This window comes from Arachis hypogaea, chromosome 14 (assembly GCF_003086295.3).
Source record: "Arachis hypogaea cultivar Tifrunner chromosome 14, arahy.Tifrunner.gnm2.J5K5, whole genome shotgun sequence".
Classification (NCBI taxonomy): Eukaryota; Viridiplantae; Streptophyta; class Magnoliopsida; order Fabales; family Fabaceae; genus Arachis; species Arachis hypogaea.
The window spans coordinates 67,061,752-67,075,844 of NC_092049.1; the positions used below are offsets into that span (position 1 = coordinate 67,061,752).

General features: G+C 38.4%; 1 non-coding gene across 1 annotated transcript; it reads left to right on the forward strand.

Annotated features, from left to right (window-relative positions):
* Nucleotides 1-1,005: 1,005 nt before the first annotated feature.
* LOC112745686 (small nucleolar RNA R71) lies at nt 1,006-1,113 on the forward strand. Its single transcript, XR_003173601.1, has one exon. It is a non-coding gene; the product is annotated as a small nucleolar RNA R71 (small nucleolar RNA).
* The last annotated feature ends 12,980 nt before the right edge of the window (nt 1,114-14,093 follow it).

A 14,093-nucleotide genomic window follows, 5' to 3' on the forward strand; every position in this document is an offset into this window, starting at 1 on the left:
CATGATTGCACCAAGGTACTTGGTAACTTGCTCCTCAGTAACATCCTCATTCTCTTCAGAAGAGGAATACTCATCAGAGCTCATGAATGGCATAAGGAGGTTTAATGGAATCTCTATGGTCTCTAGATGAGCCTCAGATTCCTTTGGTTCCTCAAAGGAAAATTCCTTATTGATCACTGGGCGTCCCAGGAGGTCTTCCTCACTGGGATTCACGTCCTCCCCTCCCTCTTTGGATTCGTCCATGATGGTTATATCAATGGCCTTGCACTCTCCTTTTGGATTTTCTTCTGTATTGCTTGGGAGAGTACTAGGAGGGATTTCAGTGACTCTTTTACTCAGCTGGCCCACTTGTGCTTCCAAATTTCTAATGGAGGATCTTGTTTCATTCATGAAACTCACAGTGGCCTTAGATAGATCAGAGACTAAGTTTGCTAAATTAGAGGTATTTTGTTCAGAGTTCTCTGTCTGTTGCTGAGTAGATGATGGAAAAGGCTTGCTATTGCTAAACCTGTTTCTTCCACCATTATTAAAGCCTTGTTGAGGCTTTTGTTGATCCTTCCATGAGAAATTTGGATGATTTCTCCATGATGAGTTATAGGTGTTTCCATAAGGTTCACCTAAGTAATTTACTTCTGCTATTGCAGGGTTCTCAGGATCATAGGCCTCTTCTTCAGAAGGCGCCTCTTGAGTACTGTTGGATGCAGCTTGTATTCCATTCAGACTCTGAGAAATCATATTGACTTCCTGAGTCAATATTTTATTCTGAGCCAATATGGCATTCAGAGTATCAATTTCAAGAACTCCCTTCTTCTGAGGCATCCCATTACTCACAGGATTCCTCTCAGAAGTGTACTTGAACTGGTTATTAGCAACCATGTCAATGAGTTCTTGAGCTTCTGCAGGCATTTTCTTTAAGTGAATGGATCCACCTGCAGAGGTATCCAAGGACATTTTAGCTAATTCAGATAGACCATCATAGAATATGTTCAGGATGGTCCATTCTGAAAGCATGTCAAAAGGACACTTTTTGGTCAGTTCTTTGTATCTCTCCCAAGCTTCATAGAGGGATTCACCTTCTTTCTGTCTAAAGGTTTGAACATCCACTCTAAGCTTACTCAGCTTTTGAGGAGGAAAGAACTTGGCTAAGAAAGCCTTGACCAGCTTATCCCAAGAGTTCAGGCTATCCTTAGGTTGAGAGTCCAACCATACTCTAGCTCTGTCTCTTACAGCAAAAGGGAAAAGCATGAGCCTGTAGACTTCAGGATCTACTCCATTAGTCTTAATAGTATCACATATCTGCAAGAATTCAGTTAAGAACTGAAAAGGATCTTCAGATGGAAGTCCATGAAACTTGCAGTTCTGCTGCATCAGAGAAACTAATTGAGGTTTCAGCTCAAAATTGTTTGCTCCAATGGCAGGAATGGAGATGCTTCTTCCATGTAAATTGGAATTAGGTGCAGTAAAGTCACCAAGCATCCTCTTTGCATTATTATTATTTTCAGCTGCCATCTCCTCTTCCTGTTCGAAAATTTTTGTAAGGTTATCTCTGGATTGTTGTATTTTAGCTTCTCTTAGTTTTCTCTTCAGAGTCCTTTCAGGTTCTGGATCTGCTTCAACAAGAATGTTCTTGTCTTTGCTCCTGCTCATATGAAAAAGAAGGAACAGAAAAATAATAATAATAGGGATCCTTTTTACCACAGTATAGAGGTTCCCTTATGTGAGTAGAAGAAAAGAAGAAGAGAAAATCTAAACTCAAAGAGAGAGGGTTCGGATGAGATGTGAATAAATAAATAGAAGGAGATGAGAGGGAAAGAGGATTTTCGAAAATAATTTTTGAAAAAGAGTTAGTGATTTTCGAAAATAGTTTTTGAAAAAGGTTAGTAATTTTTCGAAAATTAAAATAAAAAATTAAAATAATTAGTTAATTAAAAAGAAATTTTGAAAAAGAGGGAAGATATTTTCGAAAATTAGAGAGAGAGAGAGTTAGTTAGGTAGTTTTGAAAAAGATAAGAAACAAACAAAAAGTTTGTTAGTTAGTTGAAACAAATTTGAAAATCAATTTTGAAAAGATAAGAAGATAAGAAGTTAGAAAGGATATTTTAAAATCAAATTTTTGAAAAAGATAAGATAAGAAGATATTTTTTAAAAGATATGATTGAAATTAGTTTTGAAAAAGATTTGATTTTTTTTAAAATCACAATTAATGACTTGATTCACAAGAAATCACAAGATATGATTCTAGAACTCAAAGTTTGAATCTTTCTTAACAAGCAAGTAACAAACTTGAAATTTTTGAATCAAAACATTAATTGATGATGTTATTTTCGAAAATTAGGAGATAAAGATAAGAAAAAGATTTTTGAAAAATATTTTTAAAATTTTCGAAAATAAATAAGAAAAATGAAATAGATTTGATTTTTGAAAAAGATTTTGAAAAAGATAAGATTTTTAAATTGAAAATTTGATTTGATTCATAAGAAACAACTAGATTTTAAAAATTTTTGAAAAAGTCAAATCTAATTTTCGAAAATTTATGAGAGAAAAAGGGGAAGATATTTTTTTGATTTTTTTTTGAATTTTTAATGATGAGAGAGAAAAACATGAAAATGATGCAATGCATGAAAATTTTGGATCAAAGCAATGAATGCATGCAAGAATGCTATGAATGTCAAGATGAACACCAAGAACACTTTGAATGTCAAGATGAACATCAAGAACTTATTTTTGAAAAATTTTTAATGCAAAGAAAACATGCAAGACCCCAAACTTAAAAATTTTTCATGTATAGACACTATGAATGCAAGAATGCATATGAAAAACAAGAAAAGACACAAAACATGAAAACATCAAGATCAAACAAGAAGACTTACCAAGAACAACTTGAAGATCATGAAGAACACTATGAATGCATGAATTTTTCGAAAAAATGCAAGATGAACATGCAATTGACACCAAACTTGAAATTGACTCAAGACTCAAACAAGAAACACAAAATTTTTTTGATTTTTATGATTTTCTAATTTTTTTTTGTATTTTTCGAAAATTATTTGGAAAATAAAAATAAGGATTCCAAAATTTTTAATATGAATTCCAGGAATCTTACAATCTTAGTCTAAAGCTCCAATCTGAGGGTTTGGCATGGCTTAATAGCCAGCCAAGCTTTAGTATGGAATTACATGCATTGAAGTGATTAGTTGAAGCCTCAGTTCAAACGAATTTAGACATGGCTTTACAGCCAGTCAGGCTTCAACATGCTTCATGAAACACTAGAATTCATTCTTAAAAATTCTGAAGAAAAATATATTTTTGAAAACATTTATTTTTAAAAATTTTTTCGAAAACAAAGAAGAAAATTTTTGAAAAATTTTTGAAGAAATATTTTTGAAAATAAAACAAAAAGAAAATTACCTAATCTGAGCAACAAGATGAACCGTCAGTTGTCCAAACTCGAACAATCCCCGACAACGGCGCCAAAAACTTGGTGCACGAAATTGTGATCTCAGGCAACGGTGCCAGAAACTCTGTACGCACGTCTTAATAAATCGTTTTCCATTCACAACTTCGATACAACTAACCAGCAAGTGCACTGGGTCGTCCAAGTAATAAACCTTACGTGAGTAAGGGTCGATCCCACGGAGATTGTCGGCTTGAAGCAAGCTATGGTCACTTTGTAAATCTCAGTCAGGCGGATAATAATTGATTATGGAGTTTTCGAAAATAATACTAATTAAACAGAAAATAAAGATAGAAATACTTATGTATATCACTGGTGAGAATTTCAGATAAAGGTATAGAGATGCTTTCGTCCCTCTGAATCTCTGCTTTCCTCCTGTCTTCATCCAATCAGTCCTACTCCTTTCCATGGCTGGCTTTATGTAAGGACATCACCGTTGTCAATGGATACTTTTTATCCTCTCTGGAAAATGGTCCGATGCGCTGTCACTGCATGGCTAATCGTCTGGAGGCATCACCCTTGTCAATGGCTGCATCCCATCCTCTTGTGAAAATGGTCCAAATGCTCTGTCACAGCACGGCTAATCATCTGAGGTTCTCGATCATACTGGAATAGGATTCACCCTCCTTTTGCATCTGTCACTACGCCCAGCACTCGCGAGTTTGAAGTTCGTCACAGTCATTCAATCCCAGAGTCCTACTCGGAATACCACAGACAAGGTTTAGACTTTCTGGACTCTCATGAATGCCGCCATCAATCTAGCTTATACCACGAAGATTCTGATTAAGAGATCCAGGAGATACTCATTCAATCTAAGGTAGAACGGAAGTGGTTGTCAGGCACGTGTTCATAGGGAATGATGATGATTGTCATGTTCATCACATTCATGTTGGAGTATGATGCCAAGGCATCTTAGGCTAGTTTCACTAGCATTTTTTTTGATAGTTTTTGATGTTTTATGCATTTTCTTGAGCTTAAAGTAACCAAGAATGGTTAAAAGAAGAACAAAGCAATGAACCATCCAAACAGTATGATTTTGATGCAAATTCCATGAGTTTTTAGTTATATTACTTGAATGCTATGAATGGAAGATTTCTCATGAAATTTTGCAAGACTTTGATGCAATTGTTTGGATGATTTCAGGGAAGAAGAGGCTAGGCAAGGAAGCAACAAAGTCAATAAAGGAAGCTTGAATATCACATGTGGAGTTTAAGTTCCAGTTTAAGCCTAAACTGGAGCTTAAACGCCAGAATCATGAAGGCTAAGAAATGCTGAAACTGAAGTTTAACCTCTAGTTTAACCTTAAACTGGAGGTTAAACGCCAGAATGAAAGTCTCACCAAAGAAGCATTTCCACGTTTAACCTCCAGTTTAACCTTAAACTGGAGGTTAAACGCCAGAATGAGAATGCCAATCAGGAAGCATGTCCACGTTTAACCTCCAGTTTAACCTTAAACTGGAGGTTAAACGCCAGAAATGGGAAGTGCACCAGGGAGCCAATTCCATGGTTTATGGGATTGGGCCTGAAGGATTGATGAGTCTGAAATTTCAATTTATTGAGTCATGTGTCATTATTTGATTATCACTAAGTTGGCTCAATGAATGTTACAGAATTTGGATCAACAGCCTCATCAAGATTATGGATCATAAACCCAAGGCAAAACGAAAGCAGGGAGAGGCCTCAAAGCCCAAGAAACACAACAGAAGCTCAATATAGAAAGTGTATAAATAGGATAGAATTTAAGTTAGGAAGGACTTTTACTTTTTCATGGAGCTAGTTTTCATATCTTTGTAATTGAATTCAGAGCTATGACTCACTAAACCCCCTTTCATTGGGTTAGGGAGCTCTATTGTAATTCAATGAATCAATAATAGTTTATCTTCTTCTTCAATCTTTTCTCTTGAATTTTGTTAGAAAGCTTCTCGATCTAATTCCATTGGGTAGTTGTCTTGGGAAAGAAACTACCCATAATTGGAATCCTTCGGAACCTTGGGAAAGGAATGGAGGATTCATGCTAGAGAAGCTTTCTCACAGTGAATTGGATTGGGGTTTGGATGGATATTGTGACATGTAATCCTACCAAATTGTGGTTCATGAAACTGTGTGGTATAATCAGTGATCGAGCATCATCTCTTCTTATGAACATTTAAACCAAGGGATTGGGAATTTGTTTGTATTTAGAGAGAATTGGTGAGCCAAGGGATTGGGATCCAATCATATAAGATTGCCAAGCAAAATTCAATGAACGCATTGGTTGAGGAAGAGATAAACATGTTTTGATTCGGAGATCTCAATATCTCCTATAACCCAATGAATTCCCCATTTCTGATTTCCACTTTCTCTTTACATTCTGCAACTAAATTCATGCAATCACCCCCATTCCCTTTTAATTTCAGCAATTTAGCTTATGCTCTTTAATTCATGCAATTTAAGATTCCGCCATTTCAATTTCTTGTCATTTACTTTTCCCGCCAATTTTACATTCTGCAATTCTCATCTAAATCTTGATTCCGCTCAACTAGAACACACTTCTAATCTGAATTGCTCACTCAACCAATCCTTGTGGGATTCGACCTCACTCTATTGTGAGTTTTTACTTGACGATAACCGGTGCACTTGCCGGAAGGAATTTTGCCGATCGTGCAATTTCCTAAATCGTAGCATAACAAGTTTATGCGCATCAGAGTACGAATGAATATCTTAGAAGCGGAATAAGTTGAATTGAATAGAAAAATAGTAGTACTTTGCATTAATTCATGAGGAACAACAGAGCTCCACACCTTAATCTATGGAGTGCAGAAACTCTACCGTTTGAAAATACATAAGTGAATATAGGGTAAGCATGGCCGAGTGGCCAGCCTCCTATGGAGGTCTAGAGATCTAAAAATGATCAAAAGATGTCTAATACAATAGTAAAAAGTCCTATTTATACTAAACTAGTTACTAGGGTTTACAAAAGTAAGTAATTGATGCATAAATCCACTTCTGGGGCCCACTTGGTGTGTGCTTGGGCTGAGCTTGAATGTTACACGTGTAGAGGTCAATCTTGGAGTTGAACGCCAGTTTGTAACGTATTTCTGGCGTTCAACTCTGGCTTGTGACGTGTTTCTGGCGTTTAACTCCAGACAGCAGCGTAGAACTGGCGTTCAACGCCCTTTTATGTCATCTAAACTCGGCCAAAGTATGGACTATTATATATTGCTGGAAAGCCCTGGATGTCTACTTTTCAACGCAATTAAAAGCGCACCATTTTGAATTCTGTAGCTCCAGAAAATCCACTTTGAGTGCAGGGAGGTCAGAATCCAACAGCATCAGCAGTCCTTCTTCAACCTCTGAATCTGATTTTGCCTCAAGTCCCTCAATTTCAGCAAGAAAATACCTGAAATCACAGAAAAATACACAAACTCATAGTGAATTTAACATAAAAACTAATAAAAACATCCCTAAAAGTAACTAGATTCTACTAAAAACATACTAAAAACAATGCCAAAAAGCGTATAAATTATCCGCTCATCACTGCCTCGAAGTTAGGCGACACGAACGCGTGAATGACGCGTCCGCATCGCATCTGCGAACCTCAACCCACGCGGCCGCATGGACGACGCCTCCGCGTCACTTGCCCGCGACCTGGACGTAACAGAAATCGCAGGGGGCGATTTCTGGGCTGCTTTTGACCCAGTTTTCAGCCCAGAACACACAGAGTAGAGGCTATAAAGTGGGGGAATGCATCCATTCAGAGAGAGTTCGCGAATTTAGTTACTTCTCATGTTTTAGATCTAGTTTTGAGAGAGGTACTTTCCTCTCTCTCTCTGAGGATTTAGGACTTCTCTTAGTTTTAGGAGTAACTTTCAATCCCAGGTTCTTTATTTTTATTTATTCTTCCAATTTAGTTTATGAACTCTTCATGTTAGATTATAATTTCCCTTATTAATGTTATTTGAGGTATTTCAATTCATGATTTCTTTCTTTAATTTATGCTATTGTTGCTTTACATCTGAAGGTATTTTTATTCCAGCAAATTTACTTTTTCCTCTTTTGGTCTTGGTTAAGAAAGCAGTAACTCAAGAGTTATCTTATCTCAATATAATTGATAACTGTTATCTTTGCTAATTGAACTGAGCTTCAATAATCCCAACCTTTTCTTAGGAAATAAATAGGACTCGAAGATCAAAATAATTAGTCCCTTGACTTTCCTTTACTTTAGTAAAGGTTGACTAAGTGGAATTAAGGTTCAACTTTCATTGTTATTGATAAGAATAACTAAGTCTGGACTTCCAATTTCTCATACCTTGCCAAAAGTTTTCTTTGCAGTTATTTATTTATTTTAATTGCCATTTAATTTACCCGCCATTAAGTTACTTGTTCCTCATTCTTGAAACCCCAATTTACAATCTCTATAACCAATAATAAGAACATACTTCCCTGCAGTTCCTTGAAAAGACGACCCGAGGTTTAAATACTCGGTTATCAATTTTAAGGGGTTTGTTACTTGTGACAACCAAAAATTTTTGTAAGAAAGGTTGATTGCTTGGTTTAGTAACTATACTTACAACGAGAGTTTACTCTAACCTCTAAACCATCAATCTTCAGTTCTTCAGTCACGCGGTCGCGTCATTCGGAGTTTTTCTTGTCACGCGGTCGCGTCAGTCATGCGACCGCGTCATATGTGTTTCGCTCGAGGTGCGTGGTCGCGTCAGTCATGCGGCCGCGTCAATGCCTTTTCGCGCTGGCATGCGGCCGCGTCGCCCATGCGATCGCGTGGCTGCCAGTTTCTTCAAAAACTCTGTTTTGTGCTTTCCTTCCATTTTTGTATGTTTCCTTTCCATGCTTTAAGTCATTCCTGCCTTAGAAGATCTGAAACTACTCAACACACGAATCACGGCATCGAATGGAAATAAAGGGAAATCAAAATAATTATTTTTAAGCATAGAAAACATGTTTTTCACATACATCACATAATAAGGAAGGGAAAGTAAAACCATGCAATTAATATGAATAAGTGGGTGAAGGATTGAACAAATCACTCAGATTAAGCACAAAATATATCTTAAAATATGGGTTTATCAACCTCCCCACACTTAAACAATAGCATGTCCTCATGCTAAGTCCAAGATAAAGAGTAAGGTAAGGTTAAAGTGGTGGAGTCTCATGCAATGCAATCTATTCTAAATGCAACTACCTAGATGCATCATGCAATTCTTAATTGTTATTCACTTGTATATAAAGCTTACATGTAGTTGAATTAATTCACATTCTCAAGGAATCATATATATATATATATATACATAGCCAAACTTTAGATAATGATAAAGCACTTTTACAGTTGAGATGGGAGAGAAAAACATTTTATAAACTTGCAAGACAATTAATAATTCAAGCAGAGATATATGTTAATGAGCTATTGAACCCTCACTGGATTTTGTGTTTACTCTCTAGTCACTCAGTGTTTATTGGGTTAATCACTCTATTCTTCTTTTTATCCTTCATTTCTATAACTTTGTTCTTCATCTAACCAATCAACAATTATAGAATATAGGCATACAAAAGTCATGAGGTCTTTAATTAAGATTGTAATGGGGCCAAGGTAAAGGTAAAGGTATATGTATAAGGCTAAGTGAGCTAATTAAGTGAATCCTTGATTAGTCTAAGATCTCACCTAACATACATACTTTGTAAAGAAAAACTTCTTTACCTATTTCCCCACTTTTTTCCACTTTTGATGTTACATGCTCATACTCTAACTTTTGTCCCATGTGCATTTATTTTGCAATTGGGGAATTCTTTTGTATCCCCTTTATTCAAATATTGAAAAATAACATTTTTTTTATTGCACATGGTAATTCAATTATTTGATTTTACATGAGCATGCTTCCCAAAATTTTTATTTGAACAATTTTATTCTTTTCAACTTTTCTACCTTTTGTTTTTATCATCCATGTTCCCAATAGGTTTCCCATACTTAAACAATTACACACTTTCTATCTTAAGCTAACCAAAGATTCAACTTGGGATTTTTATTTTGTTTTTCTGCTTAAGGCTAGTATTGTGGCTTATAGAATAAGAGGGGATTTAAAGGCTCAAGGGGGTTAACAAGGGTAATGTAAAGGGTAGGCTAATTTGGGATAAGTGAGCTAAAATTAAACAATGGCCTCAATCACTCTCTTGGTATGTATTTCTATTCTATAATCGGACATATAGATTAAAACAAAATAAAGAACACCAGAATAAATAAGAAGGGTGGAACACACAGGAATAAAATTGTATGGTTTGAATGTAACCATACAATTCAGCTCAAAACTCGCAAGCTGTGTGTTCTCTAACTCAAAAATCATATATCAGTTATGTATGTCATGCAAGTAAAATTAAAAGTTCCCATTATTCTCAATGTAAAACTTAAGGTGGCTTTAAAGTTCTAGTGTTCCTCCTTGATGAAATGTTGTTAACTAACTAACATGTAATGCTATATACACAAGGTGTGTGAATTGTTTCTATTATGTTCAAGTTCCTAGTTTACTTCCTTTTTATATTTTCAATATAAACTAAGCTATCTTATGCTAAAAAGGGTAAACTATACTAATTAATCCACAATTTCTATAACTAATAAGTTAGAATTGCAACTAAGCTAAATGGCTAAAATATGAACTGAAAATGCAAAATGCAGAAAATAGAGTATAAATACATGAAAATGGCAATATATAAGTACTGAGAGATAAAAATAAAAATAAAGAGAAAAATACAGAAAAATAGCAAAATAAAATAAAAAGAGTCTGTAGTGGTTCACCAAAAAAAATACGCCAGAGATGGCGACCTCCCCACACTTAAAATGAAGCATCGTCCCTGATGCTCACTCAAGCAGGGTATGAAGGGGTGTCATCACTGGAAGGACGGGTAGCTGGAGTCTCTGTGGTGGCGGTCTGAGGATCTGCCTGCTGTAGAGGAGGTGCAAACTGGATAGGGATCTCTGGGTCTATAGCCTAAATCTGAGGCGGAGCCTCCTGATGTGATGCGGCCTACTCTGTGCCTGCCTGCGCAGCCTCGCTCTGTGGATGGGTCTTTGCCTCGTGATCATCCGCCTCCTCCTCAGATGGTGTGTCAGGCTCGGAGGGGATGTCACCAGATCGTATCATCAGCTTCAGGTGCTCATAGCGTCGTTTGTTGCGATGCTCCATCTGGTCGAGCCACCAAAACAGGCAGTGCACTAGGTGATAAATTGGCTCTGAGGTAGGTGGAGGTGCAATGGTGGTGGCAGGGGTAGCTGTGGAAGAAGAGGGGCCGGCAGATGGTATGGCTGTCTCAACAGTAGCAGTGAGGAATAGAGGTCTGTAGCCCAAAGCCAGAAAGTTCCTACTGTGAGGGATAATCTTCTTGCATTCTGCAGCAGGTGGCTTCTCATCAGCATCTTCCCAAGGCACGTCAGCTCGACGGCCTAGCTGTGTAATCAAATAAGGAAAGGGAAGAGTGTCTCGGATGTGGACCCTGGCCATATAGTACCGGATAAAGCGTGGCAGGTACAGGTCCTTACCCTCCATCACACACCATAGGAGGGTGATCATAGCGGCTGGTATCTCAGTCTCGTGAGTACTCGGCATAATGAAGTTGCTAAGTATCTGATGCCATAGTCGAGCCTCATCATTCAAGTAAATTCGCTTGATTCCCTTTGGCATGGTAATGTTCTGACCCATAATCCAAGGAACGGTCGGGTCAAGGGCTATCCTGGCCTTGACTGCATCCCAATCAAACTTCATGAAGCACATATCTTCCTCAGCTTTTTGATAACCATCCAGCTAATCAGATTTAGGCAGAAGCTTCAGAACATCCTCTATGGCCTCTTCAGTGACCAGAATCTACTTCCCTCTTAGGTTCACTGCATCTAGGGAAGTCTTGAAGTAATTACAGTAGAATTCCCTTACCCAAGATGCATTGACCTCAGTCTGGTTTCTTTCCAAGAAGAACCAGCCTCTTTGTTTAATTTGCTCAGAGGTGTATTGCTGGAGTTCTTCTGGGATTTTCAAAGTCTCTCCAGGTACAGGTTCCTGGAGGTTGCAAACACCGGATACTTCAGCTCACAGTATCGGTTTGCAAAATTTACTGGATCAGTAGCAGGGAGTAAAGTTTTTCTCCCGCTAGGAGTCATCGTGCATGATATCCATGATGGACATAGCAGATTTTCCTTTTTTACGTTTGCCAGTAATAGCCTTTGCTTTTCCTTTTCTTTGGCTGGCAGACATCCTGAAAAACAGAAAACCAGAATATAATAAAAAACAGGGAAAACAAATAGGCAAATAATCAAAAGAAACACAATGTGGCAAGAGAGCAATAGAAGAGGAGAATGAGTTAAGCAAATTTACATTAAGGATTGTACAAGAGTTAGAATACTGAGAAGAAAAATGTCACAATCCAAAATGTACTTCAGGTCAAGTTAATTAGAAAAAGTATCATCATGTCTTGGTTAGAATGTTAAAAGAAAGTGAAAAACCAGAAGAAATTTGTTTGAAAGGTTAGGTTTGGTTAGAAACGAAAAATAGTTTAGGAAGTTAAAATTAGTGAGTGAGTAAAAAGTGGGTAAAGTAAGTGGCATAATGATCATATTCCAAGTAACAGGCATTCACAAATAGAAGCTATAGGTAACTCATATCCAAACAAGGAAATGAAGTTGGATGATAATTCAGATAGATATAGAAATAGCAAAAATTGGAATCTAAACATCAAAAATGCAGATTAAGAACCAGGAAATCAAAAAGAATAAGAAAGCTTGCCCTAGCATTCATGAATTGGTTTGGTAAAAGTAGAGTAAAGCAGAGTTTAAACAGCCAAAACCAAAACATGAATGAAAGTCAAAAATAGTTTATAAAAATTTGGGCAACATTCCGGCTGAAATTGGATTGTCCCGGAAAATAAACAACAATCAGAATAGTCCATATGGATTAAAAATACAGCTGTACTTACATATAGGGAATATGAATATGAAAAAGCAGTGTAAAGAGCAGCATGAAACAGTAAATTTCAGCATATGAACAATACGAACATCACTGTAACAGCAAAATTGTGAATTGATAAAACAAGAAACACGAACAGCGCAATTAAACAGGCCTAAATCCACTAACCACATCCTAGGCTACCTAACAACCTAAAATCCACTACAACATGTATATCTAACTAGCCTAAATATGAACATAAACAGAAAAATATGAATTAACTACGATGGATAGAAGGGTGGCGTTCGTTGGAAACTGGTAGGCAAATTAAGGAGAGTGGGGCAGAGAGGTGGTTGGGGGATGGTGGCGGTGGCGTCGGGCGCGGCGGAGGAGGGTGGCGCGGTGGCGGTGGGTACTGTTTGGAGGCAGGGGCTTCGGGAAGGGTAATGGGGGTAGGGGGAGAGAGGAGGAAGGAAGGGAAGGGGGTTTGGGTGGCGGATGGGGGCGCGGCGGTGACAGCGGCGCGGTGGGTCGGTGATCGCGGAGGGGGGGCAGTGGCGGTGGAGGGAGGAGGAAGAAGGAAGAAGAAGAAAGAAGGAGAAGGAGGAAGGGGGGTGGCGTGGCGACGGGGTCTGGGTGGTCGGCGGGGTGGCGGCGGTCAGTGATGGCGGCTGGGTGGTGGTTGGGTGGTTGGAGAAGAAAAGAGGAAGGAGAAGGGCTTTGGGGGGGCGCGAATGGTAGGGTTCGCGTGACTGGGGGGGTTATAAATTTGAATCCACGCGATTGCGTGGAGCACGCGGTCGCGTGGTTGGGCTGAAATGGTGGTTGACGCAATCGCGTGGGACACACGATCGCGTGGGATGGATTAGGGAGCGAATGACGCGATCGCCTGGGGCATGCGATCGCGTCGCTGGAAATTGTGCTAAACGCACGATTCCAGCATCGTTTTAGCGCAACTCTCTGTCTCCTTTTGGGATTTTGTGCAATCCATGCGACGCAATCGCGTCGCTCACGCTGTCACGTGGGATTGATGTTGTGCAAGTGACGCGATCGCGTCAGGGACGCGACCGCGTAGGCGTTTTGTGCAAAACACACAATGGCCGCACGATTCCAGCCTAACTTTCTGGACGTTGGATGTTTACGCCGATCTCCAAATCACGCGGTCGTGTGAATGACGCGGACGCGTGGGTAGTGTTTTTCGCAAGTGACGCGATCGCATGAGTGATGTGATCGCGTCGCGCACCCTTTTTTTGTGCAAAATGCAGAATTCAATGCTAATATGAATGTTATGCATGATTCCAGGTTCAATGAAGTAAAATAAAATAAAACTCAAAAATAAACAAAATGGAATAAAATTAAAATTGAAAAAGGAACGATCATACCAAGGTGGGTTGTCTCCCACCTAGCACTTTTAGTTAAAGTCCTTAAGTTGGACATTGGATGAGCTTCCTGTTATGGTGGCTTGTGCTTAAATTCATCCAGAGATCTCCACCAACGATTGGAATGCCAATAGCCTCCGGGGTCCCAAAATAGGCATGAAAAGCTTCTGAGCAGCTTCAAATAGATTCTCAGGCTCCCGGGGTGACCAGTGTCAGAATAGATTCCAGGATCCCAAACTTGGCTTTTAAATCCGCCTTCGTCTTGATCTATATTTTTCCATCTGGGCAGTTTAGAAATTAAATTCTCACCAAGATAACCAAACATTTTCCAAGATCCAATTGATT